Source organism: Cebus imitator, unplaced genomic scaffold (assembly GCF_001604975.1).
Source record: "Cebus imitator isolate Cc_AM_T3 unplaced genomic scaffold, Cebus_imitator-1.0 Scaffold178, whole genome shotgun sequence".
Lineage (NCBI taxonomy): Eukaryota > Metazoa > Chordata > Mammalia > Primates > Cebidae > Cebus > Cebus imitator.
The window spans coordinates 466,714-485,375 of NW_016107493.1; the positions used below are offsets into that span (position 1 = coordinate 466,714).

At 39.3% G+C, this 18,662-nt stretch overlaps 1 protein-coding gene across 2 annotated transcripts in view; it reads left to right on the top strand.

Moving 5' to 3' along the window:
- Nucleotides 1-18,662, top strand: part of PLCL1 (phospholipase C like 1 (inactive)) — a 351,809-nt gene that overhangs the window by 172,783 nt on the left and 160,364 nt on the right. The window lies entirely within an intron of this gene.

The window sequence follows — 18,662 nt, forward strand, 5'->3', positions numbered from 1 at the left end:
CATTTCATCACACTCGTTCTCCATCCAACCTTGTTCCCTTGCTGGTGAGGAGTTGTGATCCCTTGTAGGAGGAGAGGTGTTCTGGTTTCGGGTGTTGTCATGCTTTTTGTGCTGGTTTCTTCCCATCTTTATGGATTTATCCACCTGTCGACTTTGTAGTTGCTGGCTTTCAGATTGGGTCTCTGCGTGGACGTTCTGTTTGTTGATGATGAGGTTATTTCTGTTTCTTGGTTTTCCTTCTGACAGTATGGCCCCTCTGCTGTAGGTCTGCTGAGGTCCACTCCAGGCCCTGCTTGCCTGGGGTTCACCTGCAGCAGCTGCTGAACAGTAAGGGTTGTTACCAGTTTTCTTCTTCTGCTATCTTTGTCCCAGAAGGATACCCGCCAAGTGTCAATCTGATCTCTCCTTTATGAGGTGGCTCTTTGGATATGCAGGGATCAGGGAGCTGCTTGAGGAGACGGTCTGTTCTTTACAGGAGTTCAAATGCTGAGCTGTGAGCTCCGTTGTTCATTCGGAGCTGTTCGGCAGGTACGTTTAGGTCTGCTGCAGCAGAACGCATAAACCACTTTTTGTTCCCAGGTGCTCTGTTCCAGGGATTTAGGGCTTTATGAGTTTCCGTTATGCTGCTGCCTTCTCTTTATTTTTTTTCCTTCAGAGCTGCCCTGCCCAGCAAGGAGACAGCCTAGTCACTGTCTGCCTGTAGAGGCTTTGCTGAGCTGCTGTGGGCTCTGCCCAGCTGCCGAGTGAACTTCCCTGCAGTCCTGTTTATATGGGTGTAGTTAGAACTGCCTGAGCAATGGTGGCCCGCCCCTGTTGAGGCGGAGTCTCTCTGTAGTGGTGGGTTGCCTTGGCAACGGCGGGCTGCCTCAGCAATGGCAGATTGCCTTGGCAATGGCAGGCTGCCTCAGCATTGGCTGACTACCGCCCTAGCGGCGGGCTGCCTTGGTAATGTCGGACACCACCCCCATAGAGCTGGACTGTCCCGGGTTCAGCTGCGCTTGCTGTGAAACCCTCAATCCAGAGAGTTTTTGATTGCTGTTCTTTTGTGGGGGTGGGACCAGCCGAGTCTGATCGCTGGCTCCCTGCCTCAGAGCTTTTTTTTTTTTTTTTTTTTAAGTTGGTGTTCCAGTCGCCTGTTGACGAGTCACTGCGGTGTGTGTTTTTTTCCCTGTGGCGACTCACTGAGCTGGCTTAAACAGCGGCACTGAGATTCGTGGCACTTTTTTTGCCCTGGAATCTACTGTCCTGGCTCCCTGCTCAGTCCCCTTTATAAACAGATGAATGGGCGACTTCCCGTGGCTCCAGTCACCAGCCAGAAGGACACCTGGACCGGTGTATTTTGTATGGAGAACCGCCGCTCCGGGGCGCCAACAAAGCAGCCACGCGGGGCAAAGCATCAGCGCTGGCCGGAACAGGCCGGCACAGCCCGGCACAGCCGCGCTGGCCGAAACAGCCACGCTGGCGACCTGTGGAGCTCCTCCGCCTGGGAATTGCCTAGTCTGTGGGCAATAAAAATGCGGCATCCACTCACCCCCTGCGCTTTCACTGGGAGCTGCAATCCTGAGCTCTTCCTAAATGGCCATCTTGGATCCCTCTGAAATTATTTTATGCCTTTTCGGAATGTAAAAGTTAAGCTGTTTTCTGTTTTTTTAAAAAATCTTCACCAGTAAATGAGATTAACATGGATGGAAGTCTGGCCTTGGGAGAACTAAGCCAAAGTGGTCACATAAAACCCAGGAACTATGGCAGCCTTAAAAGGCCAACTCATCATTCCTAGCAAGGTGAATACACCACACAGTATTTTCAGAAACCCCACCCTCCAGCCTTACAAAATGGTAATAACAAAAATATTGGTCATTTTGAGGGTACTTTCCAGATTTCCTTACAAAATGATAACAAAAGTATTCATCATTTGGGGTACTTTCTATGTTTCCAATTCTTTAGAGATATTAAGAATCATTTTCTTTACATTGAGGGGCTTCCAGTATACCATGGCACTAACTTAATTTTCCAGTTTTAGTTTCCATTCCTCTATAAAAATTTATTTTATCTAATCAGAATGGTCTGTTTCTCAACAAAGCAGTCTCAATAACAACACAGGATGATGATTAGGAAATTCAAATTGTTCTTATGGAAACTATCTTTGTTTTTTCACTGCCTTTCTTATTCTACTGGAGGTTTTCAGAACATAGTGCAGGTATTAGTCACTGCAGATTGTTCCCCCACCCCTCTTCTGAGATCTTAGAATGTTCTGGTTGATCTGATGGCTGGTTCAGAGATGGCTGTTTTATAAGTTCGGAGTGAGTCATTTAAAACGGGGTCCCCAACCCCCAGGCTATGGTCTGGTTAGGAACGGGGCTACACAGCAGGAGGTGAGTTATAGGTACATGAGCATTACCACCTGAGCTCCACCTTCTGTCAGATCAGTGGCAACATTAGATTTTCATAGAAGTGGTAACTCTATTGTGAACTGCACATGCAAAGGATCTAGGCTGTGTGTGCCTTATGAGAATCTAATGCCTGATGATCTGAGGTGGAAGAGTTTCATCCTGAAACCACCTCCTACTCTCTATGGAAAATTTATCTTCCATAAAACTGGTCCCTGGTGCCAAAAGGATTGGCAACCACTGATTTAAAAGGAAAGTTCACACAAGATTACCCTCAAATTGCATGTGTGATTCTATCATACATTGTATTGTACATTTTTTATAGGGTCTGTGTAGTCGCAATTTGTTCTCTATTATAGAGTTGAGATATCTGCTTTCTCAAGGCGAGCCTCTGAGTTAATTAGATGGGATCATCCTCCAGATGTGTAAGACACTTCCAGGCAAGTGCTATTTATGGATGCTTCTCCATTGGTGCCAGAAGTAACTTTACTCTCCCTTCAACTCCCTAGGCCTTTTATCTCTCTCTTGCTGAGAGCTTTGATCACGTCCGTCTTGTGTTGTAGATCTAGCTATCCACTTCTTCATCTCCCTTCTTGCTTTTCACGTTGCTTAACTTATAATGTTTGTTTAATACATATGGTAATAATTGATATTGTACAGCAAATATTCCCAGCTCACAGTCTTCTGAGCAGGTGATAAGATTGTACTTTCCACCATCTTTGGCCAATAAAATGTGATCAGAAGTGATGCACATTATTTTCAGGTGGAATCATTTGATAGCCACAGCACAAATCCTACCTTTCCTTTCTGTTCACTGTGATGGTGTGTAGAGATGAAGTCTCAGTCCCTGAATGACTGCAATGTCCAGAGTCTCCTGCTGACCTGCAAAGTGTATATAGTTTAAACTAGAAATATACTTTTGATGATGTAAGCCATTGAGCTTTGGTGGTTGTTTGTATACAGCATAACCTGACTTATTCTGACTGATACACTGGACCTGTACTTTCCAATATGATAACCACCAGCTACATGTGGCTATTGAGCCCTTAAAATATGGCATCTTATTTCATTTTCTGTTGCTGTAATGGAATACTCAAGACTGAATAATTTATAGAGAAAAAAAAATTATTTCTCTCATTTCTGGAGGCTGGGAAGTCCAAGAGCCTGGTATCAGCATCTGATGAGGACCTTCTTGCTATGTTATCATATGGTGGGAGGTAAGAGGACAAGTGAGTGTGTGCAAAAAGAGAAAGCATGGGAGCCAGGCTAACTTTATAAAAACCTGGTCTTGGGTCTTGCAATAACAAATCCACTCTTGTGACAACAGCATTAATCCATTCATGAGAGTGCAGCCCCCATGTTCTAATCAGCTCTCAAAGATCCTACCTCTTAATATTGTCACAATGGCAATTAAATTTCACTGAGAGCTTTTGAGTGAACAAACATTCAAACCATAGCATATGGCTAGTCCAAATGGAGATGTACTATAAGTGTAAAACCCATGCTGGATTTTGAAGACTTAATATGACAAAAAGTATGTGAACTACCTCAATATTTTTTGAATATTAATAAAATATTGAAATAATATTTTGGATATATTAGGTTAAATAAAATATAGTATTACAATTAATTTCACCTTGTGCTTTTCACTTTTAAAAAGTTACACATGATTTGCATTATCTTTCTGTCAGATAGTGCTGCACTGAACTACAAGTTTATTGAAGACAGGAGCTGTATCCATTTTACCTTTTTTCTGCCACAACATCCAACAGTGTCTGGGGTATGAGGTGTGTTACATTAATGTGGGTTTAGTGAGCAAACCATGTCTCCATTTGTATGCAGTTTAACAAATAATGCAGTTCTCAACATGAAGCTCATTTGTATTTTTATGTTTAATAATTTCTTCTTTTAATTCCTTTTGCTAAAGAATAACTCAAATATTTTTCAACCATCATATAATTGCATATTATATTTTGATGTTATGTTTATGCCATAATAAAAAGGCTGGGGTTATGCCCATTAAATACTTCTCCTGATGAAAATTTTTGGCAAGGTCACTCCTTATGGCTAACACTATCTTATCTTTGTAAAAATAACAAAGAAGCCCTGTTTGTCCATAGTTGTGACCTTTATTTCTTTTCCAGTATCCACCACTTAGGATAGTTATTAAATTAGGCCCCTTTGCATGGGGCTTTGTGCTATGAATCAAAAGGAAACAGAAAGAGAGAAATAGAGCTGCCATGAAGTCCTTCTACAACATCAGCTTTGGGGACTCCACATATGAGGAAGCAGTGCTTTGGGTTTTTAGATGAGTGAGACAGAAAGTAAAATAGATGGTAAAAGGAGTCACTGAAAGGAACAATATACCTTAAAAAATAAAGGGTGGGGAAACCCAAAGTACCAAATAGGCTGGAAAACATGTTAAGCATTTAATAAACTATAGCTATTGTCACGAAAATGTGCGAACCCAGAGGGAGTTATAGAAAGATGCATACTAGGCTATTCCACTGGCTAAGGAGGGCCGGGGGAGGTGGTACAGGGGAAGGGGAAGATAGATAGCCCCAACAAAAGACCATAGAATTAGCAAGAACTTGGCCACAAACAACTTACATGCTATTCCATGTGCATAAAATCACGTTATGTGTATGTGCATAGAAAGTCATTACAACAGTGGTTACCAAACAATAGTGATTCTTTATATGGATGGTGGCTGAATCTCAGATGAGTTTTACTTTTTTTGTTACACATTTTGAATTTTTCTCCAAATGAGCATATATCATTTGTATACTCAGTAAATAATCTCATCTAGCATTTTTGCATTTGTGGGTAACAACAGGACAAAGTTTAAGAACCCAACCAAAAATTGTCTATATTATCTACATTATGTTTAAGACTATTTTAAAAGATAAAACTCTCAAATTATTATAGATATAAAAGTAATCAGAAATATGCTGTCAGTACATGCATTTGGTTATCAGAGAATATTTTAAATGTGCATGTTTATAGGCCTAGTGTCCTTCTCCTTGAGTTAGGCTCCAATTGATTTTCTAAATGATACAGGGAAGAATCAGGTCATAGAGGCACCTTATCTGAAAGTTAACATTTCTTCAGAAAGAAAAAAATGCTATTGTAAGAAAAAAATGCTTATAGAAGATTTGGGAATTATGCCATGAGGGCATATGCTGAGTAATATGTTTTTGAGGCAGACTGCCAAGTTTTGTTAAAGAAAGGCAAATACAGGGTTTGTTTTGTAATGTCTGAAAAACTTGGAACTCTAATTTCTTGGAAAATCTTTCCAAGATAAATTCAGTACGAAGGCATTCTACCTCAAAAAATTACATGTAGCAAGAGGAAAGGAAAACAATGTGTAACAAGGTATGAGACAGAGAAAGAGTTTTTTCCCCCCAAGAGATTTTGACCTTGTTAAGTTCAATTACATGTCTGACAACATCAGAGAAAACATCCTCATAATGTTAATTTTACTAAAACGCCTGGGCACAGGTAAAGAAATTATCCTTCATCATCAGTTTGCTTTTATCCACCTTTAAGAATGTACAAAATGTAAGGTGTTATATATCCAAAAATATTATCAGTTGCTGGAGATCTTGAGCACATCACTTACATTTTCTGGGTCCATTTTGCTCCTTTGTCTAATCTGGAGGGTTTAGATGTAAAAAGTTCTATGGTTTCTCCTAGGGTTTATTTATTTTTTTAAAATAAAACAAATTATTTTTGACTATTCATATACTCTGATATAGATCAGCAATTTTTAAAAATCAAGGTCTAATATGGTGTAAAAAGCATTGTGGTGACTACATAGACATGATCTAAAACTAGGACCTTTCCCACCATCCTTTCCAGTTCTCCATCCACTTTGAAGCCTTTGATTGGTTGTCAGAAGGGTTGTGGTGATTGACAGGAAGAATCCAACTGACACAGGTTCTGTATCAATGAGGTGGCTGTGTAGATCAGGAGACTCAGCAATATTCTCCCTCTGGCAGGGATCAATTGTCCCTGTCTGCAAGTCTTCTTGGAGCTGCCCTGCTGCTGGTGACTCTGCCTGATAAGGTGGGAGATGTGCTCAGGTTCTTCAAGAAACATAATCTGGGTCTTCATGAGGCAAATCCTTACTGTTCTAAGAGGCTCTCAGCCATAGTAGTGCATGCAGGTATGAACTAAGAAGTTGTAGAAGGATACAAGGGCGTTTTGCTTGGGGACTGCTTGCCACCATCTTTCCTCATTGGCTTGGGAGCTGGTGGGAACAAATCCAGCAGATTTCTGAGTAACTTTTGAACTGAAGGTGAATTCTAGGAGACCTGACTGTCCTACGTAGGATGATACTTTAAGCCTTTCTGATGTGTTTACCAAAATTCAATTGAAGAAAATATATGTATAGTTTATTCACTAATCCTACATTCATTGAGTACCTAGCATATGCCATTTTGGTGGGGAGAAGTGTGAAAATAATAAAACAGTATAATGCAGTAGAGAATGAGTAGGTACTAATTAAAATTGAGATAGACTCATAGAAGAGGTAACATTTCATTCTAAGTGAAAAGAGCCAACCATGAAAAGGTTTGGTGTCAGGATATTCCAGGAGAGGGATTGGCCAGGGAATGGTGGGGAGGAGCTTCACATATTCAAGGGAAAGGAAGAAATCCAGTGTGGTCAGAGTACATGAGCAAAGGGGAGCATGATAGGAGTTGAGGTCAGGGAGGTGGGTAGGCATGAGGTCAAGTGGACCTTTTAGGCCATGGGGAAAAGTTTGGATTTTATTGTAAGAGCAGTTAACCTTTAGAGGGTTTAAGCAAGAGAATGATAGGACCTGATTTGTCCTTTTCATGGTTCCTCTGGCTGCTAGGTAGAGAATGGATAGAGGAGGAGTAGAGAGAATAGGGAGTTAGTTACCTAGTCATCCAGCTGAGAGGTTATGGTGACTCAGACAAGGTTAGTGACAGTGGAGAAGGAGAGAAGTGTCATGGCTTTTGGGACATATTTCAGAGTAGAGCCCATAGGACTTGCTCATGGCTGCCTGTAAGAGAATAAGAAAGGGCATAAATCAAGGAGGATTCCTATATGTAGGACTTGAAAAACTGGGTGGATAGCGGGGCTATTTATGAGGAGGGAGAGACCTGGGGAGGACTGGCTTGGAGGCATACGAAGAGTTATGATTTTGCCATGTTAAGTTTAAGTGGCCTAATAGATGTTGAAAGATATCAGACAGACAGCTTGAATTGCTATGGAAAGGCCTGGGCTGGAAGTTTAAATTTGGGAACCATTGGCATGGATCTGCTGTGAATAGTGAAAAGATAAGTAAAAATTTAAACCAGTTCTGTAATTCATCTTGAGCATGTGCTACTTTCAGTCAGAGAAAAAAAAAAAAAAAGAAAGAAACCCTCCTTTATGAAATGATATGGTAATTATTGCTTACTACTTAGACTCTTTGTAGCAGTTGATTTTCAGGCAATTAGAATAACCGCATCACTTTTATCTGATAATTAGAGCTAATTTGCAAGTACTGATAAAAGGCTCATTCACTGAATAAACAAAATGCAGAGCACAAAGTTTGTTTCTACAGCCATGTATGTGAAGTTCCTCTTCAGGGCTTTCGCAGCACAGGGCTGCTGAATTAGTGCAGAGTTTAATTCAGAATTTTCACTCTTGTTCATCGCTAAACCCATGGCTTTATTCTGTAATGGTATTGTGTACTTTGGGAAGAATGCTGTTGGGGGAAATTCTGACCCCTTCTTCTCCCAATCTCGGCTGCACTGTAGGACGCTGTTTGCCCTGACGGGCCTGCGAGCTTGGAAGCTAGCTATAGTAAGAGAGTGATGCTTCATATTATTGAGTGTCCATGAAATCCTCATGACAGTGCCAGTTGTTTTGCATAGGTTATCTCTAAATTATATTAAAACCACTGCATGGGTAGGTATTTTTGTTACCATTTTCATGATGAGGAAACAGAAGCTAAAGGTCACATGGCTAGTAAATTGCAGAATCAGGCCCAGGGTCTACCTGCTTCTGAAAGCATCTTTAATTTTTATTCTGCCAGGCTATCAAACTACCAAAATTTGCCTTAGTTTATCCTTCCAGCTCTGCTTTCTCCTATCAACTCTTATGTCTTTCCAGCCAAATACCCAATTGCCTATCATCTACATTTCTGTCTTTAAATCATCCTGAAAGGGCCTGTAATCCCCTGTAATCCCAGTACTTTGGGAGGCCTAGTTGGGAGGATTGCTTGAGGCTAGGAGTTTGAGACCAGTCTGTGCAACAGAGTGGGACCTCCATCTCTAAAAATATTTAAAAATTATCTGAATGTGGTGGCACGTGTCTATAGTTCCAGCTACTCAGGAGGCTGAGGCAGGAAGATTGCTTGAGCCCAGGTTGTCAAGGCTGCAGTGAGCTGTATTTGTGTCACTGAACTCCAGCCTAACAGCCTGGGTAACAGAGCAAGGCCTTTGCATCCCCCCCACAAAATAAACAAATGAACAAACAAACAAACACCAAACAGTCCCCAAAGTATACACACCCCTACCCTCTTATGCCTTTGCTTTCTGTCTAAATATTTCAGCCCCATCCTCAACTTCATACCTTACTTCTCCCTAACCATGCCTTCCTACTACACTCTAGGATTCTATTATTTACACAAACCTCTCATTCTTTAACTTTCCCCTTAACGTTTCCCTACACCCTTGCCAAAACTCACTCTTGGCCTCAGTCTAAGCTACAAGTTCCTGAGCCAAATTCGTTACTCGTGGTCACTTCTTTCATTTTTTTCTGGCTCTCAAAGTGAGGAGCAGGAGCCAGAGAATTTCCTGCTTCCCACCAGCACATCCAGACTATTGCTCGTTCACTATCTCTCAAGAACTGGTGTTGTGAACTCCACTCTATCCCTGTGTACCATACTTCTTCCATCTTACATTCAACTCACATCTTCTGCTCACTTCTCACCCTAAGAGTCTACTTTTGCTGACACTCTCTTTGCTCATCTCCAGGAACCTGCTAAACACTTTACCTGGTGTTCCAATTCCTGGCCTCGCATATCTTTGGCCTGTGGACCTTAAGGAACTTTATTTCTAAGTCACTCTTGCCCCTTATAGGCACAGCCACGGTTCAGACCTGCTCAACATTTGAAGCTGCCGCTCATCTGAAATGATCTTCTTGGATGATACCTAGTTATGGTTCTGCCTCTCCTCAATCTTCTCTCCTGCTTAATCTTGACTTTATTCTCACTCTAACAGCTTTGTGCCTCATCCATTGCATTGACATGCCACACTGGCTTCACCTGCCTTTCTACTTATGTGGACCCTTTGGTCTGCCATTTGAGCTCAGTTTTTGATAGCTCCATGAACTTCAGGCTCTGATCCTCTTTTACTTGCTCTGGAAATCTCCAATTCTAGGATTCACCATCTGATCTCTCTCTTCCTCCTCTTGTATTACTGAGTAAAAAAAAAGTTCATAAATCCTGATTTTTATTAACAATAAGGAAAATTTATTATAACATTTTACCATATAACCCACAGTCCCATGATTGATTAATTCGGTGATCCAATAACATCATTAAAGACCTGGGATCTTCCGATTCTCTCCCAACCCCCTACCCAACCCACTGTTGTCCTATTAGGACAGCTTCAGTCTCTAGCTAGCCGCCAGCTGCTGCATTTCCAAGGGCCTTGCAGAAACCAGACTCAGCAGAAAAATTGGTCTGATTGGTTATTACCAAAATATCAACCCATAATTATAACCTTTTCTGGCTTCATTGCAGTCTCATTACAAATTAGCTCCTACTTGTGTTCCTCACTGAAACTATTCTGAGCTTTTTCCAATTCCAGTCTTATCAAGCCCCATCTACTGTTTCTTTTTTTTTGTTTCAAAAGTGTCTTTCATATCTGTTCCTATTGCCCCTACCCTAACTTGCACCCAACAATTGTTTACCTTGCCCTTATCCATTTATTCCCCTGTCCCTTTCCTGCCAGGTTACCAACCCTGAGTGTGGCACTTTTTTATTCACCCTGCCTCTAGTAGGTTCCTGAAGTTCAGATAGCTTAGTGTGGCATTTGGGATCCATTAAGACCTGGCACTGAACTACATTTTTAATTTTGATTTCCATTATTTCTATTTATGTATCCAATGGGTCAATCAAAATGGAAATCCCCTGGCTATTCTTTTACTGCTTTCCAGGTTTCCCCACCTCTGTCTTTGTTCTCTTTCTCTGAAGAAGACTTCCCCTCAACTCTGCAAGTGAAATTACTGCACGCTTTTTAAGTTCAAACTCCAATGGTACTTCTTTTAAAGGCTTTCCTGACCTCTCTCCTTCTCAGCAAGAAATTATAGTCTTTTCTGAATTTTGTAGCAGATTATCTTAGGTTGCTTTTTAACTCTGTATGATATTTTTTACTGTAGAATAAATCTTCACTTCGTTCATATGTTCTTGGAAACTGCGACTTTATGTGAAACTAATTTTACCATAGGTGGATTGATATAGAGTTAAGTTCCAGCCATGGCTCATGCCTGTAATCCCAGCACTTTGGAGGGCCAAGGCAGGTGGATCACCTAAGGTCAGGAGTTCGAGACCTGGCCAACATGGCAAAACCCCGTCTCTACTAAAAATACAACTAGCCAGGTATGGTGGTGCGTGCCTGTAATCCCAGCTACTCAGGAGGCTGAGGCAGGAAAATTGCTTGAACCTGGGAGGCAGAGACTGTAGCAAGCCAAGATCGCGCCATTGCACTCCAGCCTAGGCCACAGAGCAAGACTCCGTCTCAAAACAAATAAATAAATGAAATTTAAAAAAGGAGTTAAATTCCTACAGCATATTTCCAGCCATAAAAACATCACTACACTTCTGAATAAAGACAAAATGTTGAGCATTTTTTCATATGTTTGTTGGCTTCATGTATGTCTTCTTTTGTGAAGTCTGTTCATATCCTTTGCCCACTTTTGAATGGGCTTGTTTTTTTCTCATATATCTGTTTTACTTCTTTGTAAATTCTGGATATCAGCCCTTTGTCAGAGGGGGGTGGGGAGTTGGGGAGAGATAGCATGGGGAGAAACGCCAGATATAGGTGAAGGCAAGGAAGGCAGCAAATCACACTGCCATGTGTGTACCTATGCAACAATCTTGCATGTTCTTCACATGTACCCCAAAACCTAAAATGCAATAATAAAAATAAAAGACAAAATGTGAGTTATACATACATTTAAGAAAGATTAATAAAACCAACTAAGATAATTATTTAGCCACTTATTCCAAATCAGAATTGTGAGTGGTCAGAGCCTATCCTGGCAGCTCGGGGCAGCTTAGGGCACAAGGTAGGAACCAACCCTGGCCAGGAGACATCCCCTCCCAGGGTGCACTCAGACACACACCCACACTCACTCTGACTGGGACCATGCAGACATGCCAATTCACCGAAGGTGCACGTTTTTGGGCTGTGGGAGGAAACTGGAGTAATGGGAGAACACCCATGCAGACATGGGGGAAACTGCAAACTCCACGCAGACAGTGGCCCTGACTGGGAATTGGTTTTTGTTCTCATCAATATAATAACAGAGTGACACTATTTGAGGACCTGCTGTACCTCCACTATGGATTGCTCTGTAGCCCCAGTTTTCATAGTTTCCATAATATCATTTGAACAGTTTTTCAGTTGCTTGGTGTTTGGTTGTTTTGGTTGTTTAGACTTTTTTCGTTTTTCCTGACCTATGATCCTACAAAAGCTAATAGTATCTGTTATGGGCTTAGAGGACATCCGGCTTCTGTGGCCCTTTGGGACTGTACATGATTTTGCTTGGAAAAAAGCCCAAATACTGTAACTAAAGTTGTTCCCCTGGGCATTTTGTCCAATTGATACGAGGTTGTTTTCATCTTTTTGGTTTTGATGCAGTGTTTTAGTAAAGAAACATAGCAAACAAGATTTTACTAATATCACTAAGTTAACTTTGAGGTACCCAGTTGTTGCTGACATAGTTCTCTGCAACAGCAAATACTACTGATCCTACCTTTACAAGGCCTCTGGAATCTATCCCTTCCTCTCCCTTCACACTCTAGGGGCCTGATTTCTGACCCTCATCACCTCCCTGCCACCAGCTTCATTCTACTGCTATCTATCTGCAGAAGAATCATCTCTGGAGGTACCGCTTCTCTGCTTATGCACATTTTCTGATAGCCTGTTGCTTCCAGAATTAAGTCCAAGTTCATTTGTGGGACCTCCAAGTCTCTTTAGATTTGAATCCCAGTTGTCTGCCCCACGTTCATCTCCTGTCACTTGCTCAGCTTTGTCTCCTGTCCCCAGCCACACTGAGATTTTCACTACTCCCAGAAAGACCATGCTCTTCTGAGGCTTTAAATATCCCTCTCATTTCTTACCCTGAGCCATTCCCATTCATTATTTAATAGCAGCTCAAGTATTACCTCATCTGTGATGTCCTTCCCTACTTCCTTAGAGAGAAGTCTCCTTTCTGTGTTCCTATAACATTCATTCACTCATTCACATATTTAAATCCAGGTAGTTAAAAACCACTGGTGATACAATGACCTAGAAACCATAGTCCCTGGACTGTAAGGGGCTGTATCAGGATGTATAAAAGAAAATGACAATGACAATATTGAGGGCTCAGAGGGGACCAAATTAGAGAGATTGCATGCATTAGAACAAACACAAGGAGTAGTGCCTGATTTGACATGGTGGAATGCAGAAAGTGGAAGAGAACAATTCCCATATTCCTGCCTTGAGTGACACCGTAGGTATGTGTCCATCCATGGACACAGGAAATGAAAGGAAGGAGCAGGCCAGGTGGGAAGTGGGACCAGTTTAGCTCTGTGGTATCTCTAGTGATATGTCCAGTGTGCAATGGGATTTATGGATCAAGAGCTCAGGAGAAGAAGCTGAGATTAAGATAAATTTCTAGGAGGTTCCAACAAGCAAATAGCAGTTGATGTTAGGAAGATTTCTGAATTTACCAGGTACTCCATGCCTTTCTTTTGTTCCATATCATATTGTATATCTGGTGACATGCCCTGTTTCCCCATAAGAATACTCACTTATTAATTCACCTTGTATCCTCAGTGCCTACTATACTGCTTTGCACATTAAAATTTCATTTCAAGTGTGAGAATGAATATGAGTTCACTCAGCCATGTCTTACTCATGGGTGAGAGAATTCATTTAATAAATAATGTATTGAGCACCTTCTATGTACTAGGAAGTCTCTAGCCACTGGAAATAGAGCAGTGAAAGTGATAGTGGGGAACAGTAATATAGTAAATAAGCAAGATAATATCAGATCATAAAAATGACAATAGCTAATACTGTGGAGTTCTTATTATGTGTCAAGACCTGTCCTTAGCATTTAACATGAATTTTAAAATTTAATCTTCACACTATCTTATAAGGTAGGGAAATTAAATGAGTAATATGGTGGCAAGTAGTCAAAGAAGTTATTTGCAGTTATATTGGAGCTGAACTATAAAGGAGCCAGTCTCAAGGAGACCTGGAAGAAGAATATTTCATGCACAGTTCAAGTAAATTTAGGTTTTATTAGGTTTGTTTTTGTCATTAAAAGTGATGGCTAAATTGCAATTACTTTTTGCCCTTAAAAGTAATGGCTAAATTGCAATTACTTTTGCACCAATCAAATAAAACTTTCTTCTTTTAATGTGAAAAGAATACAGACTTTTCTTAATCATTGCAAGTTGCATTCACTAGCCTTCAAATGCTCTACACCTACAGATTGGTTCACCTACAGCCAATCAAACTAGGAGTAGTTCAAGACAGAATCTAAGGTTAGGGCAAAAGACCTTTCCATTTATTCTTAAGACACCCACGTAGCTTGTAGTGAGTGGGGATTGGGGAATTTTACCTCATTTGTACTCACTGATGTGTGATAAAGATCAACAGGAAAATGATATGAAAACAAATGTAGAAAAATGATTTAGATTCTAAGGTAGATTAAGTTAAGAAACAGCAAAATCACAAAGTTATACCTACTTTATCTGCTCACTCACAATGAATGAATAATTCCTTTTAAATTCATTTTTCCTCATCCATGTGAGTTATTTGCATGTAAATCATATTGACACACAAACTTTACTTTGTCAATCATTTAGGGCAACTATGAAAAGATTAATACAGTAATTGGACTTTTAATTTTCCATCTGGTTCTTAGATAGACTTTTTGATGAGACTGTGATGGCTAAAGGGAGGGAGAAAGTTCATCAAGGGCCCAAAATGTTTGTCTGTTACTAGAAAGGAGACTTCATCTTTCAGAATGAATTTATTCATAGTAATCCATAAAATAAATCTGTGTAGAAAGATTTCTCAAATGAATGATAAAAGTTAGGGCCATACTGAAGGAAAGAAGCTTAGAAGTATCTTCTCATCCAGCGCCCTCAGTTTATAACCGAGGAAAGGCCAACTGTCTTATCTAAATTCACAACCTAGAAGGGATGGGATTCTGGGTAGCATTTCTTGATAAACTTGCACATTTGCTTAAAACTATGCATTTATAACCTTATCTAGAGATTTTTACTATGTTAGTTAGAAAACTTTGTAATATAGTTTCAATTTTTAAATATATTTTATTGCCTTAAGAAGCAATAGTTAATTTATGTGGACATTTTGTTTAATCATGGGAAAGTAAAAACTGTTTAATTGAATTTGATTTACTGAATTAGTGAATAAATTTATTCTCGTCTGAATTTTTATTAAAAGAGATGAACTTTAATCAATAGAATATATATATATATATATATATATATACACACATATATATGTGTGTATATATATATATATATTTGCTTCAGGAAGCTTCTCTTGGGGATTAAATTTTGGGGTTTCATATATATATATATACACACTATATATATGTGTATATATATAGTGTATACAGTATATATATACACTATATATAGTGTGTGTGTATATATATATATGAAAGCTATATATAGTGTATATATATACACTATATATAGTGTGTATATGTGTATAGTATATATAGTGTATATATGTGTATACATATAGTGTATATATAAACACATATTTATATGTATAGTGTATATATATACACTATATACTATATACTATATAGTGTGTGTATATATATATACACACACTATATATATATACACACACGTATATATATATATATATATACACACTATATATATATAGGAAAGCCTAAAATTCATATATATATACACATATATATGTGTGTGTGTATATATGTGTGTGTATATACATATATAGGTGTGTGTATATATATATATGAAAGCCTAAAATTCATATATATAGGTGTGTGTATATATATATATGAAAGCCTAAAATTGAAACAAAATAAAAAGCCAATGCAATTAGGAGCCCCTTTGTATCTCTACTAACCTTTGGGCTTCCTATTTTTGCATTATTTCCACTTTTATTGATAGCCAAACACTTTGCAAACAAATGCAAGTGTATAACCTCAGAGAGCTAGTTAGGAATTTGCTGAAGAGCAGTAGAGAAAACGACTATCTTTAAGCCTCCTCATGCTTTCTAAGGAATTAACCTTTTTCTGTTTCCCGATTTCTTCCTTTCTGTCTGCTTCATCTGGTACTAGATCAGCTCTTATCATTCTTCCTGCAGTTTAATCCACATTCTGTTTCCAGCATTTTATTAATTTCAAAAATTTGAAAGCTACTGACCATTCTGGAAAATAATCAGTTATGGGTACACTTACATATATAAACTTTAATATATCACTTCACATTTTAAGTGGACTTTACCATTGTTTTGCCTCCTTTTGTGATATAAATGTGGGGTAGCCTGAAATGCTGAGAAAGTAGCTGTGATCCAAAGATGTGAGTTGAGTGACTTCCCCAGTGCCCACAAGGCAGGGCTGGAGCCTTGGAGGCCATTGTGTCCATCCTTAGCTACAATCAACTGGCTTCTCAAGAACAGAAGAGCTTAATTTGTTGATTCAAAATGTTTAAATATCACTTTTTTTTCAGATTAATAGTTTTATTTGTCTAACATTTAAATTTAGATCTTTTTCTTAGCTAAGTGATTGTTTGCTTAATCTTAAATTGGTAATAACTAAAAATTGGCTTACAAGTGAACCATTTTGTTAGAATACATTTTAGTTTATTATTTGTAAAATGCATATTTTTTTTTCTTTTTATGCCTGTATTCCATTGAGGAGATAGGGGAGTGAATATTTGCTTCAGGAAGCTTCTCTTGGGGATTAAACATTTGCCTTCCCTCCCTCCCACCCTTTCTTCCTTCCTCTCTTCCTTCCTTCCTTTGACAAGGTCTTGCTCTATTGCTGAGGTTGCTAAGCTGGAGGACAATGTCAGGATCACAGCTGCAGCCTTGACCTTCTGGGCTCAAATGATCTTCTCACCTCAGCTCCTTGAGTAGCTGGGACCATAGGCATGTGCCACCAGAGCTGGATAATTTTTAAAAAACTTTTTGCAGAGATAGGGGTCTCCCTGTATTGCCCAGATTGGTCTCGAACTCTTGGGCTCAGGGAATCCTCTCGCCTTGGCCTCCTAACATGTTGGATTACAAGCATGAGTTGCTGCACCAGGACTAAATCAACAATTTCTATAAAAGTTTTATTGACACAGTACCTGGCCAACAGGAAGGATGGAATTTATGTTAGTTGTTGTTGTTACTGTTATTATTGCCAGACTCTGTGCTAGGCACTGAAGATAGAAAGGAGATAAAAGTGTACTACCTCAAAGGCATCAAAGCCTGTAGGGATTGAGTTAGAATTATGATTGTTTTCTAAAGATGGATTTTTGGCTATTTTGTGGTTTGGGTCTGGAGCCTTCAGCCAGCTTACACACCAGGTCTATGCATCTGTTCTTTAATGTAATACATAGACCTGCAAAAATACCAAGGGCTTACAGAAGGTGAAAAAAGAGTAATATTTTCATAACATAGCACTGAACCCCAGCAGCCTCTAGTTAAAAAGTTTTACTGTGCTTCCCAAGTTCTTTTTTAACTTTTTTAGTTACATCTTCCATATGCCTTCAAGGGAAGCATAACTGAAATACAGCTAGCAGTTGTATTTATATTAAGCTTCATCTAGTTTGTTATCAAAGTGTAATTCTTGCTTTGTTGAAGAATTTTTTAGATTTGTTTTGTTTAGACAGTGTACTGATTAGGCAGATCTGTGGAAAACGGGTACTTTCCAATTTCTTGAAATTCTAAACATTTTTTAATGGTTTGTTTCAACATGTTTTACTTTCAATGTTTTAGTAGCTAAAGGCATATTACTGATTAGGAGACAAATAAATTCTTTTGAGTTACTTTACAAATTTTGCATTAATCTCTTGTGGTAATGTACAATTACTAGAGAACTTTGGTTACCTTAAAAACATTTGAGACTAATTTTTCTTAGCACCATAGATGGTAATGTTGATATGTGGAACAAAATCTTCAATAATGACTGGCTCTGATTTCCGAGGAAGTTGAAGGTACATGAAAAACATTTTCAGTATTAAGAAAATACATTAAAAATAACCCATTTAGGTGGGGCCCGGTGGCTCATGTTTGTAATCCTGGCACTATGGGAGGCCGAGGCAGGCGGATCATGAGGTCAGGAGTTCGAGACCAGCTTGACCAGCTTGGTGAAACCCTGTCTCTACTAAAAATGCAAAAACTAGCCAGGCGAGGTGGTGAGCACTGGTAATCCCAGCTACTCAGGAGGCTGAGGCAGGAAAATTGCTTGAACCCAGAAGGCGGAGGTTGCGGTGAGTCAAAATCGCGCCACTGCACTCCAGCCTGAGGAACAGAGTGAGACTGTCTCAAAATAAATAAATACATAAATAAAAATCTATTTACATATGCTCTACTAGAGCCTCAAGAGTAATAGTATCATGTTCACAGTTTCTTCTGTTAAATATTTGGATTTTTCAATAATGGGTTCTTTCCTTTTGATAGCTATCTGCTGGGTGGTCCATAATACCAACTTTGTTAAATTTGCAAAAGAGATTTGTTTTTCAAATTTAAGTGCAAGAAAAAGCTTAATGTTTCTACTGATGTTGTTTGTAACAAGAGAGCGAGAAGGCCCTGTGAAACTGTCAGAAGGATGATTTACTTACTGCATTAGAGAATGGCCTGTTATTTCTTTGTTGGCTTCTACAAAAGAGTTTATAAATAAAGTTTTATGGCCCTAATTGCAAATAAAAGGATAGTAAATGGAATTTAGCCCTATTCTTCCTTTTGGATTTAAGCATGATTCATTTCAGCTAAAAGATTTTAAAATCCTCACTTGTATCATGAACATTTTTTA